Here is a 14,714-nt window from a genome sequence, read left to right as displayed (position 1 = left end):
CATTTGGGATGAAGTGGAATTTAGTGACCCAGAGAAACAATCAAAATCATCAATGATTCAATACACTGGCCACTGCAGAGATAGCACCCCGGGCAAAAAGAGGACAGAGGTTTGTCATTTGAGCTGTGTTTACCTACTGTGTTCAGCAAGTATTTTCCTGGTCATTGGGGAAAACACAAGGTCAGAAGTCAACGCTTTGTCACTGGCATCCTGTGAAACATTCATTTTGCATACTGTCAGGTTGCAGACCTGGCAAAGTTGTTGATAAATAAATCTTAATTTAAAAATCCATTCAAAGTAGTATAAAGAGGAATTTCTCACTTATTACAGACTTTAAATGTTTTATGCTTTTTGCTACACCTGTCTGTTTAAGCTAAGATGACGAGAAATAAACATAAAAGGTTATTTTCTTGGTGAACCTTCCCAGGATTGGTTAGCGTACCAAAATTAAAAACAATCCTGAAAATTCTTCAGAAAAAGATTATACCTACAGTCAAGCATAGGGCTGGTAGTTTGGTGGTCTGTGAGTTAATCCAAACATGAATTCTGCTCTTTGCAAGAAAATTCTGAATGAGAATATGTGACCTTCAGTGTGTGATTTAAGCTCATGCACACTTGGGTTATGCAGCAGGAAATGATCGAAAGCACAGCAGTTCCATCTCTGAGTGGCTCAAAAACAAACAAAATAAATCTTTTGCATTGGCTTAGTCAAAGTTTGAACTTAAGGAGAAAGTAGCTTTTTTTCTTGGGACCAGGCTGATTTGGATATTATTTTCCTTGAATTTGAAAACTGAAATTTGTATTTACTCATGTTATCAAGGTCACTGGTAACAACAGGACAAATACTTCCACAACACTGAGCAACTGAAGCAACCCAATGAATAGTTGATTTTTTTGGAAATTAGTCAAAATGATGACACAGATATCTACACAGGTCTACAGCTGGTGGCATAGGTCAAAATGCCACCATTCCAGAGCAAACGAGCCAGAGCTACGATGATTTATCAGCACAATGATGTAGTCGTTTGTAGCCTTATGGCTCGAATCAAAGCCGCAAAGCTGACAGTGCACAAATTCAGCAACTTAATCTCAATCTCTCTCTACCAAGGTCAGATAAGAGAGGTTTTTATATCTTAGTAAAATATCTGAGGGTTGTCTCATCTGTATTTCATACAGAGTAAGAAAGGGAGGGGAACATGCGATGTAAATCTGTGCTCTGAGCAATATCGTTGGTAATACATCCAACAAAACATATGTAAATAAAATGAAATGTAACACCAGCAGTCCAGGATGCTTCCCTTGTTTTTTCATCTCTCTCAATGTTTTCCCAAACTGTAGGCAATGAAATATCTAATTAGGTGATAAAGTGCATACAGGTTAATACAAAATCATAAAAGCTTTACATCACTCAAGCATTGTAGTACCATTCTTTTGAGCTGCCTTTTTATTTTAAAAGGAAGCAGAAGCATTATGTCCTCAGAGGAAACAAGTGCAGAGGGAAACGTCTCCTCAATGGGCTCTTTCAAGTACTTCCTGGGGAAAGTCTGGATCATGCTGATACATTGTGACCCCTCGGTGCACACTCCATCACGGCAGCCCATTTCCTCAATCCTAATGAATGAAAGATAATAGGAAAGCAGAGACTTCTTTTCTTTTTTAACATGTAGATTATTAAAACAATTGCTGTATATTATTATTTGATTATACCTCTAATCTTCAGTTTTATGTTCTAATAACACATATTCCTGCCGCATTTTAAGCTTGTGACATATTGTTTCTGTAGTTTAAATGACCAAACAAACAATTGTGACTTAGATTAGGTTTAGATCTTACACAAAAGTGCTAAGCAACAGTTTGCTTAGCACCAAATTACAAAAACTATGTGATATTGCAACTGAGAAGCAGTTAATAAAACTTTTCAACCCCTTCTTCTTATTTTTAAAAATATTTTTTAATGATCATTTTATAACTTTTAGGCTTGAAATAACCAAATGCAGCAAAAAAAGATTTGCGAAAATGTTCTTCATCTACTACCAGCAGGACGCACATTAGGATCTGTGCTGTTAGTGGACATAAATGTTGGATTCAGCTCACATTTGATTCCATCCCAGACTGTATTCTGCAGTGATGGGCACTTGGTTCACTCTGGAGGACCAGATGGCCTTCCCAAATCCAAACAGATATTCCTCCAGTGAGCTCCAAGTCTGCCAGGGGCATCTTTCCCAGTGGGACTATAACAAAACCCTCCATAGGGAGGCGTCCAGGAGGCATCTTGATCAAAAACTTTTTTTTAATCTCACTCCTTTGTCAGGAACAGCAACTCTAATCTGAGCTACCATCAGATAACAAGGAAGGCTCATTCCAGCTACTTGTATCCAGTATATTACATATTTGATGGTGATTTTTATCTTGCAGCTTCTCAGACGAGTCACGGGATGCGTACACAAGTACATCAATAGTTTTGTGCTTTGGCTCAGTACTATAGAATTTGCTTTTAGGGGGAATGTGACTAGGAAAACCTCAAAAGGGAGAGGCTTTGGAGTTGTCTGAACAGGTTCCCATCTCCTTTCAAAACCAAAAAACAGCTATCCACTAACTGTCTTCCACTTATCCAAAATTGAGATTTAAGGTGGACCATGAGAAACCGTACCGAACGACACCAACCTGTGCTGTACTGCTCAGTGGAGATGAGGCACAAGTATACAGGGGCCTCCAAGAGCCTCGTGAACTGACTCCTCTGATTTAAAGAAGCAGCAGCTCCGTTTCAATCAGTTGTGGGTTTTGTCAGAGCTGCTTTCAACAGACGAGCTCTTAACTTGATATCCAAACAGAGGAAGCTCAATTCGGCCGCTTGTTTCCAGGATTTTGTTCTTTCGTTCATGTTTCACGTCTCTGGAACACACATAAGCGTAAGAATGAAAACAGACGGAGAGATTAAGGGCAGTTTACATTTTACCTCTAATTGGGAGAGTTTAATGTTTTTCATTAAAAAGTATTTTATTTCTCCAATTTGTCTACCTGACCATGGCAGCTTACTCTCCAGTGTGTGCTCTATTAGTCATACAGACTTTTTGCTGTTAAGATTATTATGCAGTACTCAGCTAACACTCATAATCAGGATAACCCACACGAACACTAGGAATTTAAATTCATTACCTTCGATGTTTCAATAACCCCACATGATGAACGGCCTCTCTTTGCTCTGGCAGCATTCCAAACTACTTAATATAATTAATATGTGTTTTAAATAATAAAAAAGGGATGTGACCAGCTTAAGGCGTGGTACATGACATGGATTTATTTTTGTGCTTAAAAGGAGGGGCTAGAAATGCTTTAATTGCACTCTCCTTCCAGTTTCTTTCTTTATGTAACAGGATCAGGCAGATGGTGTCTGGGTACCGGAGCCTTACATGACTCTTTTCCACCCCTCCATAATTATTATCTGTGTCTGAGCTGTCAACACATTGTTGGTGTGTAACCATGCAGGTAAACATTTAACACCCCAAAAAGCATGTTTTAATCCAGGCCACTACACTGCGACACATAAGCTTTTCTTCAAATGCCAAAGCATTACGAATGCATGATTGCTTACTGACTAAATAAGCATAAACCTCTCTAATAAACGAGGAATTCCATGCCTTTCGTGGTAAAACAAACTTCTATTTGTTTAATTGAGATTTGATGTAAATAGACCTATGCAGCATAGTTCATTTTGAAGTGAAAAGAAATTAATATTGTTTTTTTTTGTTTTTACAAATAAAAAATGCCCACTTGAGCTGAAAACATCTTTTGATACAATTCTGAGTATGCCCCCTGAGCAGTGGATCGCTACAGCTTCTGAAAGTCACAGATTTGCAGAGAATGCTGTTAAAGGGGGCTTAAAGATCTTCTATAAATCTGTTGTGGAGAGTGCACTGTTTTCTGTGATTATCTATTGGAGTAGCAACTTCAGAGCTGGAGACTTGATAAGGGTATCAACAAGGTGATAAAGAAGGCTGTGTCTGTTCTGTGGACCACTCTGGAACCCATGGAGATTATTGAGCAAAAAACAAATTAAAAACATATACATCCTCTTCCTGAGACTGTTAAGTGACTTCTGTCAGATCAGAAGCCTCTTGAGAGTCGCTGCAATACAGACTGCTACAGGAGATCCCACAGCCATCAGGATCTAAAACTCTTTTTTAAAATATGAGTTACAAATATATTTATTTTCACTTTAAGATTAATAAAATATATATATTAAATTGAATTAAATTAATGTGCGTGCCACACTTTTCAGATTTTGTTTTAGAAAACAACTGGTCTACATTAGGTTGGTTAATCCAATTACATTCCAATAAAAATGAGAGAAAGTTCAAGCGACACGACTATATTAGCAGCGGACTGAGGTTCGTCAACAATATGAAGAGTAGCCTGTAGAACAGAGGGGTGCAAACCGCCTGTAAGGTACCGTATAACTGGGTGAGTCTCAGCCTGCAGTAGCCGTGGCAGCGGTGTGCAGCAGCAGCAGCAGCATGGCAGACTGCAGAGCGAGTGTTGTTGAAGAGGCGGGGTTTGACATCTCAGCTCTGAAAACATCTCTAATCCAGTATTTCAGGTGCCGAAGTCGACGGAGCGACCAGTCAGTCCTCAACCCCACCACCGCCCGCAGCTGTGGCTTCTGCTTCTCACCGGGAACAATATCGCAGCTGAACTGAGCGAGACGTGTCCGAAGTGGAAGTCATACGAGAGTTTCAGCGCTGTAAAACAACACTTCTTATTTATTTATTTATTTATTTTTACTCCCGGACTGGTGGAGTACTTTTCCAGCGCCTCTCTGCGCCTTGACACACATTTATTCAGAGTTCGTCGGTTTATCGGCTTTTTAGCACTTTAACGGATATTGCTGTCGCTTATTTGGACTAAACACTCTCGCAAAGGTGAGCGCCTTTTGTTTTTAATGACTCCTGTAGTTGCTGAAACTTTCTTAGCTGATGTTTAGCAGCAGCAGTAGTAGCTACGTGGGGCGGAAATGAAATGCAGGTAGTACCTGGAGCTCAGGTGAAACCAGGTAGGCCTAGCCTGGTTAGCCATGTTTAGCGTAAAACTTCTCAAGTTTCAAAAATATCTAGTGAAGATGTTTACAGAAAAAAAATCCCAAATAGTTGTAATTTTGACAGTCTGTCTCGTACGAGTTCATATTGTGGTTAGTTTTAAAAGTCGCCAGTTGACGTTACGGTAGGCGTGTTTTATGCTAAATATTGATAGTTACGTTACTGGGTATTAACGCATCTTCGTTTTTAGTGTGAAACATGGGGTAATGCTAATCTTGAGATATATTTTACGCTTATGTTTAGGTATTAGGTCCATGTATGCGTGTCGATGCAAGTCACGTAGCTACTTAAGCAGCAAAATAAATAAGTTTAGGTTGAACCTAACGCCTAGAGGTCAGCATTGCCCGATGTTTCACAGTAAATACGAAGATGCGTTTACGTTTAAGACTAAAATTCGCAACTTTATCAACATCTCTCTTATTTAACCCATATCCATCACAAAAGCGATTTTACTAAACAGCTATAACGCGGCTATCAACAAAATATTAAGCGTAAAACGGCTATTTTAAATGTTTAAGTATGGTTTACATTTTAGTGTTGATATCCCGACGCAATTACGTGCCCATCTCAGCATTTTTCTCAACATACCTGAGAATATTAAGACGAATACAAATTTCTTACCACAAACTTAACTTACTAAACAATTATAGTTTGTTTTCTTAACATATGTTTTGACACAAACAAGCTACTGACAATACCCAATGTTTAAGTATATTTACAGTTGTTGGCATGTTTACACGTTATGTGAGCTTTTAATAGTGTTAACAAAATGTCAGCCCTTTGATATATTTTGATACCTGTACGAGTTATGTACGCAAACACCGTGAAATAAAGGAGCTGGGTTATAATTCATTCACATTCCCCACAAATTAGATTTTTTTCTGTTATGTATTAAACATTTGTGTTAAATGTACCTTGATATTAATTTAAATAAAAAGATGACTTGGCTCAATTTAAGCACCTATTCTTCACAAAAATATCTTACTAAGTAGTTCTAATGTATTTATCAACACAGTATTATGCATTTCAGTTCAAAACATCTCCTGTTTAGTGCCTCTTTATGGTCTGTAAAACCAGGTTAAACAGATAGGGATGGGAACCGAGAGCAGACTTATATTGCACAACTTTTATTATGTTTTGATGACACATTTTATCTTTTTCACGATCTCATTCAGAACTCAAAGCCGACACTTGTCTCATCCACCACGTAAACTGGGTCAGTTTACTCCCATTTTAAGGAGTTCAGATTAGTTTCTTCAAACAAAGCACAATCATGATGAAATCATAGAATCTTTAGCCATGAATACATCCCGGACTCTCATGCTTTTGTCCTCATGTCTTTTTTGGAACATTTCCACAAAGACTTAACATCGTGGAAAAACACACAGTGGCGTGCTGACAAACCAGTTTTGTCTCTCCAAGCACTCCGTCACGTCTTCGTTTGTAAGCGTGTTGAGCAATTGTACCTGAAAGAAGCACACTTATCAGGTACAGGTGTCTAATCGTGAAGTAAACATCCAGTTCAGGTGTTTGCCTAGTGTTTGGCAAACACCTGAAGATGCTGTTCAGGTGTTTGCAATGTTGCACGAGTCCGACATATATTGCCACAGACGCCATCATGTTCTGTTGGATTTGTCAGGTGTGTAAAATGTATAACAGGTGTAAGATTCTGATGGTGAAATATTTATCATAGACTTGTGTGGTTGAAATGCATAAATGTAGCAAATCCTAAGATGATCAATACATTTCTATTTAGAAATGTAAATAAGTATTTGCCTGTTACTTTATTTTATTGCGATACCTGCACCATGAAACATTAAAATTAAGTAAAAATGTAGTTCTGAAATAAAAAGTGCCTGTTGTGTAGAATAATAATTGTTGCTCTCTCAAGTTTTGTCATGTTTGGAGTCTGACCAATAATGGGTTTCTAGTAACCCATATGTAAAACTTTATAAAATAGGTAAAAATAAATTCCTCCATTATCTCGTACTGGTAGATCATTAAATGACAACCTTTCATTTGATGGCATTTACATAATGAAACAGTTCCATGTCAAGGATTTGCAATTAAGCAATTGTCAATTATTAGCACCCTGTGGTCTATAATTCAACTCTCTTTTACAAATAATACAGAACTTAATCTTCTCCTGTGACATTTCATTAGGTTGCGGGATCCAGAGGGAAGAATCTTTAACTGTTTCTCTTTGCAGGAACTCTGTAGATTAACCTGGGTCTGTCCTCATGCTCTCGTCTTGTTAGCTCTCTTCACTCATTTTTACATATCTACAGGATATGGCTTTGGTTTTGGCTGAAAAGTCATTACTGTTTTGATTTTTGTATTATGTTTTGGATCCTTATTATGCTAGAAGACTCGATAATAACCAAAACACCAGATTTTTATGAAAATGCCCTGTTATTTAATAGTGTTTATGATACCATCCACTCTAAGAAAGTTCCCCTGTGCTTTGGAAGAGGAACAGACCCACATAATAACGAATCCTCTGCCATGCTGAACAGTGGGAATGAGATGCTTTCCCACATTCATTCTTTCATTTCACATAAGGACTTTAACTTATCATTTTTACATTTGAGAGGGGAGGGCATTATTCTCAAACTACCAGTGGGCCTGTTAGTAGCATCAAATGACTATTTTAGTGATCCCCAAGAGGCCGGACATATCTGCAGTTTTCCAACAGTGACCTATGATACTTATTTTGCCTGTATGCATAGTAAACAGGATGGTAAAAAAAAAAGGTGGGAAAAAAATAATTTTTGTTCGACTGCCAGTTCATTTATTAGATAATATTGGATATGTCATTTTTATAGCTGAAGGTAACAGAAATTAGGAATGACCCTTTAAGTTCCTAGAATGTAAGGGAGGCTCCTTCAGTTCATATAGGACGTTCCTTTTGATAGGATGTATGCAGACCTGTTCATGTTCTCGTCTAGTTTAAAGCTGTGCTTAGAATGATAAACTATTTATAATTTTACAACTTTTAAAAGCAGTTTTTAGTTATTCCTCCTTCTTTTTAATTCGGGGTCACACACAGGTTACTGACGGGACTCAGCAACACTTGTTGGGGGAATCTCTCCACAATGAATTCCTTGAAACTGGATTATGCTTAGTAGCAAGTGTAAAAGTAAAATCCATGTAAGTGCTTACTCTGTTGCCATAATTTGATTATGATGATCATTTGTTTCAGACAGACATATCGCTAACAAATGTAATAATAATAAAGACTTTCATGTTTCTAAGTGTAAATACAATACCTTACTATCAAATTTACATACTCAAATACATGTAAATACACCACTTATTCGGTGAGTGTAAGTCTGAAAAGGAGTATGATGAAGTTTAACTTATATAATCATACCCCCTTTTCCATTCATTAATTCATAGCATAAGTAGTCTTCCTATTTCTAGTATCCTTTCCAAAACAATAAAACAATTATAATAATAACTATAATAAGTTTTCCTGAACCAAATGAAAGTAATACACATACCCATATATATATACATACGCATCTACCTGCATATATACATAAATAATATTTACCTATTTACACACCCACATATATTTACACATGCCTACACACGCCTGTACCCAATTGCCCAAGTCATCCACAGTGCTGTAATTCTCAGCCAAATTCATCACCCCTGTTCATCCTTATACTTTTGAATAATAACCATTTTAAGTCTTTTCTTAAAGACTAACATTCAGCTTAGTACAGTTGAAGGATTGGAGGTAATCCTACATTGGGTTTCATAGCGAGGTGTTTTTAAACCGGCAGACCTTATGGAAGTAGTTCCAAGAGCAGACAGGAGGATGTTGTATTTCAGTCAAAACTTTTACTCAAGAGCTGGTTCCTGGAACTGCTTTTGTTCTCCACAGAGTCTTTTCCTCTGTGGGCCGTGGGAAATAATGGCTGACCCTGCATAGTGTGACTGGCCAGTTTAGTTTTACAAGGCCGATCATGGTGACCGTATGCTGAAGAGCAGGAAGGCGACACAGGAAAGGATAACTTCTTTGTTGCCCAAATGCTTGAATCCTGTCCGAAGGGAATTAGAGATGTTTCACTGGTTCCTTTTTTGTTTTTTTTCTCTTTAGATGCAGGGTCAGATTTTATTGTTGCTTCTTTAAAAGCTTCTCAGCATATGCCTGAACTCCAACAATGAAATAACTCTGAAATTCCTGGAAGGCTTGAACTTAAAGCCAGTATAAAGAGGGAGAGAGAGAGCAGTAGAAATGGGGAAAAAAAACGTGACTTCATTCTTTGATTTGAAGAAATGCTTTGGACTTCTGAGAACTTTGCCTGCTTCTGAAATGAGAAGCATGTGTTGACAGGTTGTGGCGGCTTAATAAATACACAAAGTGTTGTAATTTGTCACATTTCCCAGTAGAAGGAATGTGAATTCAGTGGTGGGAAACTTTGCATGAACTGAATGTCAAAGTAGGAATGTTTTGGATTTGGGGAGCAGCATTTTATTAGAAAAACAAACAAAAGATGTTTTTTTTTTTCTCTTTCTTGAAACAGAGGCTCCAAGTTACTACCTGGTAAATAAATAGTTTCTCCAGATTGTTTCAGTTCGAATTTAATGATCCGTTCCCCAAACTTTGTCATGTTTTGAATTAATCTACCTGTGAAGGAGCTTTAATTATATATTTTTTTGAAGATTCTGGTTTAATAGAAGCTGTTAGGGCAAAAAAAATGCCATAAAGACATTATATAGCTGCTTTTGATTAAAATAGTAAAAAGCTGTGCATTTGCTTTTAAAACAAATGCTTTGGTTGAATTATTAACTTATGTTATGGGGATTGTCATAGCTGAACAGTCACAGTGAAGGCCTTCTAAGTACACTATGTGCTTCTTCTCTCTTTGACGTGTTTGTGTTCCCACTTCATAATGACATCAAATAAGTGTGACTCAGTTAACCGCAGATTGATTCATCAGCAGCTCCTGGCATTGACCATATATAGGAGATCAATTGAATCTTCCTTAATGAGGCAATCCATCAACAGATCTCTGATAGATTAATCTTAGAACAGGACCGCCCGCGTGTTTCTGCCGTATTTCTTCATATTTTACAGACTCCTCGGGCATTACGATACTGCTGATACTCCCCTCACTCTGGTTTGACTCTTTAAAGTGTCAGCCTGAGATGTTTTCTTTTTGACAAGTGGAGGGGGGGAATGAGTCGTCCCTGGGTTTGACGTGCGAGAAAGCTTTTGTTTACTGAAGGAAACCTGGGATTCCTGCAGCACTGCTCACAAGAAGAGAAAAAAAAAATCTTTTTGGGGCTTTCTCAAAGAGATGCTCTACATTTTTGATCGAGTTGAAGAGGAAGAAGGAACAGGAAGAAGCGAGAAAGTGGTTTGTCTTTAGGCTTATTAAATTATCAAGCTGCAGTATTTTATGCAGCGACACTGTTTTGATGGATAAAAGATGTTGCAGTAAAAGTACTTGCTAATAAATCAGTATTCTTTTAAGTAATTTTTTTTCTTTGTATTGGCTTTTGTAGTTTTTACCCTTTTATTAGGCTTTAGTTGGGGTGCACTTATTGCAGTTTTCTGGCTAGTCACAATCTTTAAAAAGCCTGACCTGCCTATTCTGGTTTTGGAGGATACAGATTTTTTCTTTTCCTGGAAAAGTTGCAAAATGCAGTCACTAATTTGGTAACAGTAGTCTTGCAAATCTTTGCAGAGGTGATAAGATTGGGTTCTCGTGTTGCAAATCACTTATCTCTCAAAATTAAGGAAATCAGGGCTGATTTATCATTGCATCCCTGCTTTCTTGTTTTTTTTTTTACTGTAATTGATATCTTAAGATACATTTTATCTTTGGACATTTACAGAAATAAGTACATCATGTTTTTCTATAGATACTTTTTGCTTTGTTTAGTCCAGTAGTTTTTTTCTTCTCTGCCTGCTTTCTTGTCACTTGTCACCTGCTTTCTTGTCACTGTTTAATCAAAGCACACCCACATCCTGATGCTGCTAATAAAATGCTTAGTTTGATATAATGTTCTAGTTTACTAAAGTACATACTTTTGCGCAACTAGGCCAAGAAGTTAAATTTTTTTAGTCTCACCTGAAGAGAGTATTTTCTTGCATGTTTGTGGTGTTCAATATGAAAGCTTTCTTTCAGCAATGGCTTTCTTTTTGCTGCTCTTCCATTAAAAAGCCAGGCTTATGGTGTGCATCTACTCCAGGGGTACCATGAGGCCTTCTGATGCTTTTCTGATTAATGTTGTTCTTTCTCAAACTGTCACTATAGGTGACATATTTTTGTAGGTTTGCAGATGTGCCATTTTAAGTTGATTTATTGAACGGAGTTATATGAGATGGTTTGTTTTATAATCCAAGTCTGCTTCAAACTTCTCAACTTTCTCCATGAGTTGTCTGCTGTGTTTCCTGGTGATTTTGATGCTGGTTTTTTTTCCAACTTCTGAGCTGGATTTATACTGAGAGATCAAAGTACACGTGTGGTTAGGACTGGGAGGTATGAGGAAAATCTAATATCCTGATATAGTTTTTGCTATATATCACGATACACAATATATATCACGATATTCTTAAATGAGCTCCATTGTTATTTTAAACTAGACTCCTTGCAGCATGATTTCACCCACGCAAGTTTCCGCCCCCATTTCTCTGCTAGACTTAAATGTAAGCTCATATAAAAAGGGATGCAGTGTTTTGCTATGAACTGTCTACACTAGATAACAAGGTGAGAAATAAGTTTTAAGAAAATATCACGATACATCGAGTATACTTGATACGCGGTACATCGCCCAGCCTTACATGTGGTGCTTATTTTATTACTAGGTGACTTCTGAAGATATTTGATTTTAGTGGATTTTATTCAGGGCTATCCAAGTAAAAAGGACTAAATACGAAGGCAAACCACACTTTTAAGATTTGTATTACAAAAAAAGTTTAAAAGCCATTTATTCTAACACTCCTCTGTGATTAAGTACTTTGTGCTCTTCGATCACATATAATACCAATGAAATAAATTCATATTTTTGATTTGAATGTATCAAAATGTTAAAAAGCTATGAACATGAGCAAGGTGCACTGTATGTTTTCCTATTTCTGGGTTGGCTTTTCCTGTTTGAGCAGTGTGTCTCATTTTAGAAATGTGTTTTTATATTTTTTCTCATCACATATCAGAGATACTTCTGCTTCCATTGTCTCACTGCTGCATCCAGCTGAGCTGGATTTTTGCATGCGATTACTCAGAACATGACAAATCGAAATTCAAAGGGGAGAAAAAACTGCTTTGGCATGTAGAATCAGCAAAAATACAATCAAGACATTCTGAGCTTAAATAAGTTGCTATGCAAGTCAAATGCATGAAAACAAACAAATCGGTGTTATGTGAGGTACGGCTCATTATAGTTACATCTGGAAATGAAGTCGGAGGGTTTTAGTGGGAAAGCGCATTGTGTATGTACTTATGAGGGTGAGTTCGTTGGAAGACAAATCAGTCCCAGGAAAAGCATTTCATTTTCACACCTTGGACTTGAAACGGAAGGGTGTTAACAGCCGTTTTGGCTTCCACCAAAATGATGTAAACCTGGCACACCAGCCAGCAGTCATTTTCTCCACCAAGGTTTCTGAACATTGAGCCAGACATTTTATTTTTCTTTGTAGCTGAATATAATGGAGCCTTTTTTTCTGGTTTACCTTGAAATACTTAGCTTGTGATTAAATTTAACAGGCACATTAATATTTCCTTCTCTCCTCCAAACACATGTAGCAAGTTGTCAAACCTGGACTGCAACTCAGTCAGTTCAGGCTAGCAAAATTGCATTGACATCCTGCTTTCAGATTAATGCAATTGTTGCAGAAAAATGCAATGGCATAGCTTAATTTCCATATCTTCCAAAAAGTAGCGTATGATTCTTCAGATGAGTGACAGCATTACTGCCTTGAGGTCAGCAAGTGTCAGTTCTGCTGAGACAAAAACGCTGATATAAATAATGTAACTGAGGCTGGCAGCTTTTCAAATGAACCACTGTAATGCAATAAAATTTCCAGACTCATAAAAGACACAGCCATATATACACTCTGGCTGTTGTCAGCAGTATCACAACACAAAACATGTGCTGGCATCACTCTCCATGCCATCAGCTTGACGTTGAGTTATGTTGACTCAACGATGTCTGATGTAGCTTCCTGCTCTGGTAAATGAGTCCAGTTTAACTCCCATAGAGCATATTGGATGCTTGTGCAATGTCACAGTTTAACAAAGAGGGATTGCAACATGAAAGTTTCCAAGCTCTTCTCGTGTAGTTGCTATTTGTTTGCATCATATTCCAACATGGTGTATGGCTCAGCTTGAAGGCTTGCGTCACACTGATACCAGCAGTTAAGAACATGTGACATCAGTGCTGTACAGTACAGGTGGTTTGTACACATTTCTTCCTTCTGCTGAAACTATTTTTAAAACGGCTGTAGGGATTGTTTTGGAATTCTGTTGATTCGGAGCGCCAGCTTCCGGTTCAGACTGCGAGACTGTAGCCCTTTAGCTTGGTTGAAACGCCTGTTTGAATGGTAATCCTGCTGTATTAATACTAAACTTCAGGTTGTGAAATTAACTGTTGGATATGTATATACACTATGTTGTGACGACCCAACGATCCATTTAAGATTCCTGAAATTCCACCAAGGCAGGGTTGTTTAGCAGGTTTAGACAGAAACTGGTGGTTTGAGGGACTCTTTCAACAAGAAAGTTTTGTTGTGCTGCTTAGTGACACAAAACAAAATCTTTGATTTGTTTGTGCTTAAAACAGGAAAAATTATTGTGGGCGGTGGTCAGTTCACCCTCCAGTCATTTTATACTTGTACTATTTTAGTCATGGCTAGCTTGACTTTCTTGAGCATCTACCCTCTGTGATTTCGTATTAACCATGAGGGCATTTTATACTTGCATCAACTAACACTCACCTTTTTGAAGTTTGGTGTGTACCCTGCATCAGTTTGTCCCCTGTAGGTTATCCTGCAATAGTCAGCCCCGCCCACTCCTCACTACTCCCCAGGGCTGCCTACTGACCAGTTCTCCGTCTAACAGGTCCGGAAAATCTCTGAGTCCTGGGTATTACCCTAAGAGTACTCTATAAGAGATAATCTATTTAAACTGGTGGCGAAAGTGATTCGTCTAGCTCTAACTACCTCCAATCCAGAAGTTATGACCCTTTACAGTTAAGAAACAATCAGCTGAGTAGCCCTCGCAGCTGCATAATTCCAATAACCACTTCTGTTAACGGTAGCCCACTTTCTAAATCATAACTTGCACTTGGAATCGGCTAGATTATGTTTAGTGACTTAGATGTAAGTCCCAGGGTCATTATTTACTCTCACCAAAGGAAATTATGAAGCCTCCTATTTACTGGAATCATGTACATTAGTTTTACCTTGATTAAAAGAACTGGACAAAGATTAAATGACTCTATTAATTCCAATGTCCACCAACCTCATTAGAGTTTTGTAGTATAAATTTATTAAGCAAGCTTAAGCAGGGATATGCGACATACAAATCAATTATCAATCGTATATGGATCAAAAACAGTGTAATAAAATTTACATGTACAATCATACTACTCTGTCTCCTTTCC

General features: G+C 37.7%; 1 protein-coding gene across 1 annotated transcript in view; it reads left to right on the top strand.

The window, feature by feature from the left end:
- The first annotated feature begins 4,628 nt into the window (after positions 1–4,628).
- Positions 4,629–14,714, top strand: part of usp53a (ubiquitin specific peptidase 53a) — a 55,720-nt gene continuing 45,634 nt past the window's right edge. Inside the window, exon 1 of the mRNA XM_032583366.1 lies at positions 4,629–4,919. The gene's annotated coding sequence lies outside the window, so the exon portion shown is untranslated. The remainder of the gene's footprint in view (positions 4,920–14,714) is intronic.

Source organism: Xiphophorus hellerii, chromosome 14 (genome assembly GCF_003331165.1).
Source record: "Xiphophorus hellerii strain 12219 chromosome 14, Xiphophorus_hellerii-4.1, whole genome shotgun sequence".
Classification (NCBI taxonomy): domain Eukaryota; kingdom Metazoa; phylum Chordata; class Actinopteri; order Cyprinodontiformes; family Poeciliidae; genus Xiphophorus; species Xiphophorus hellerii.
Note: the sequence above shows the minus strand (reverse complement) of the source record. Positions and strands in the feature narration are given on the sequence as shown.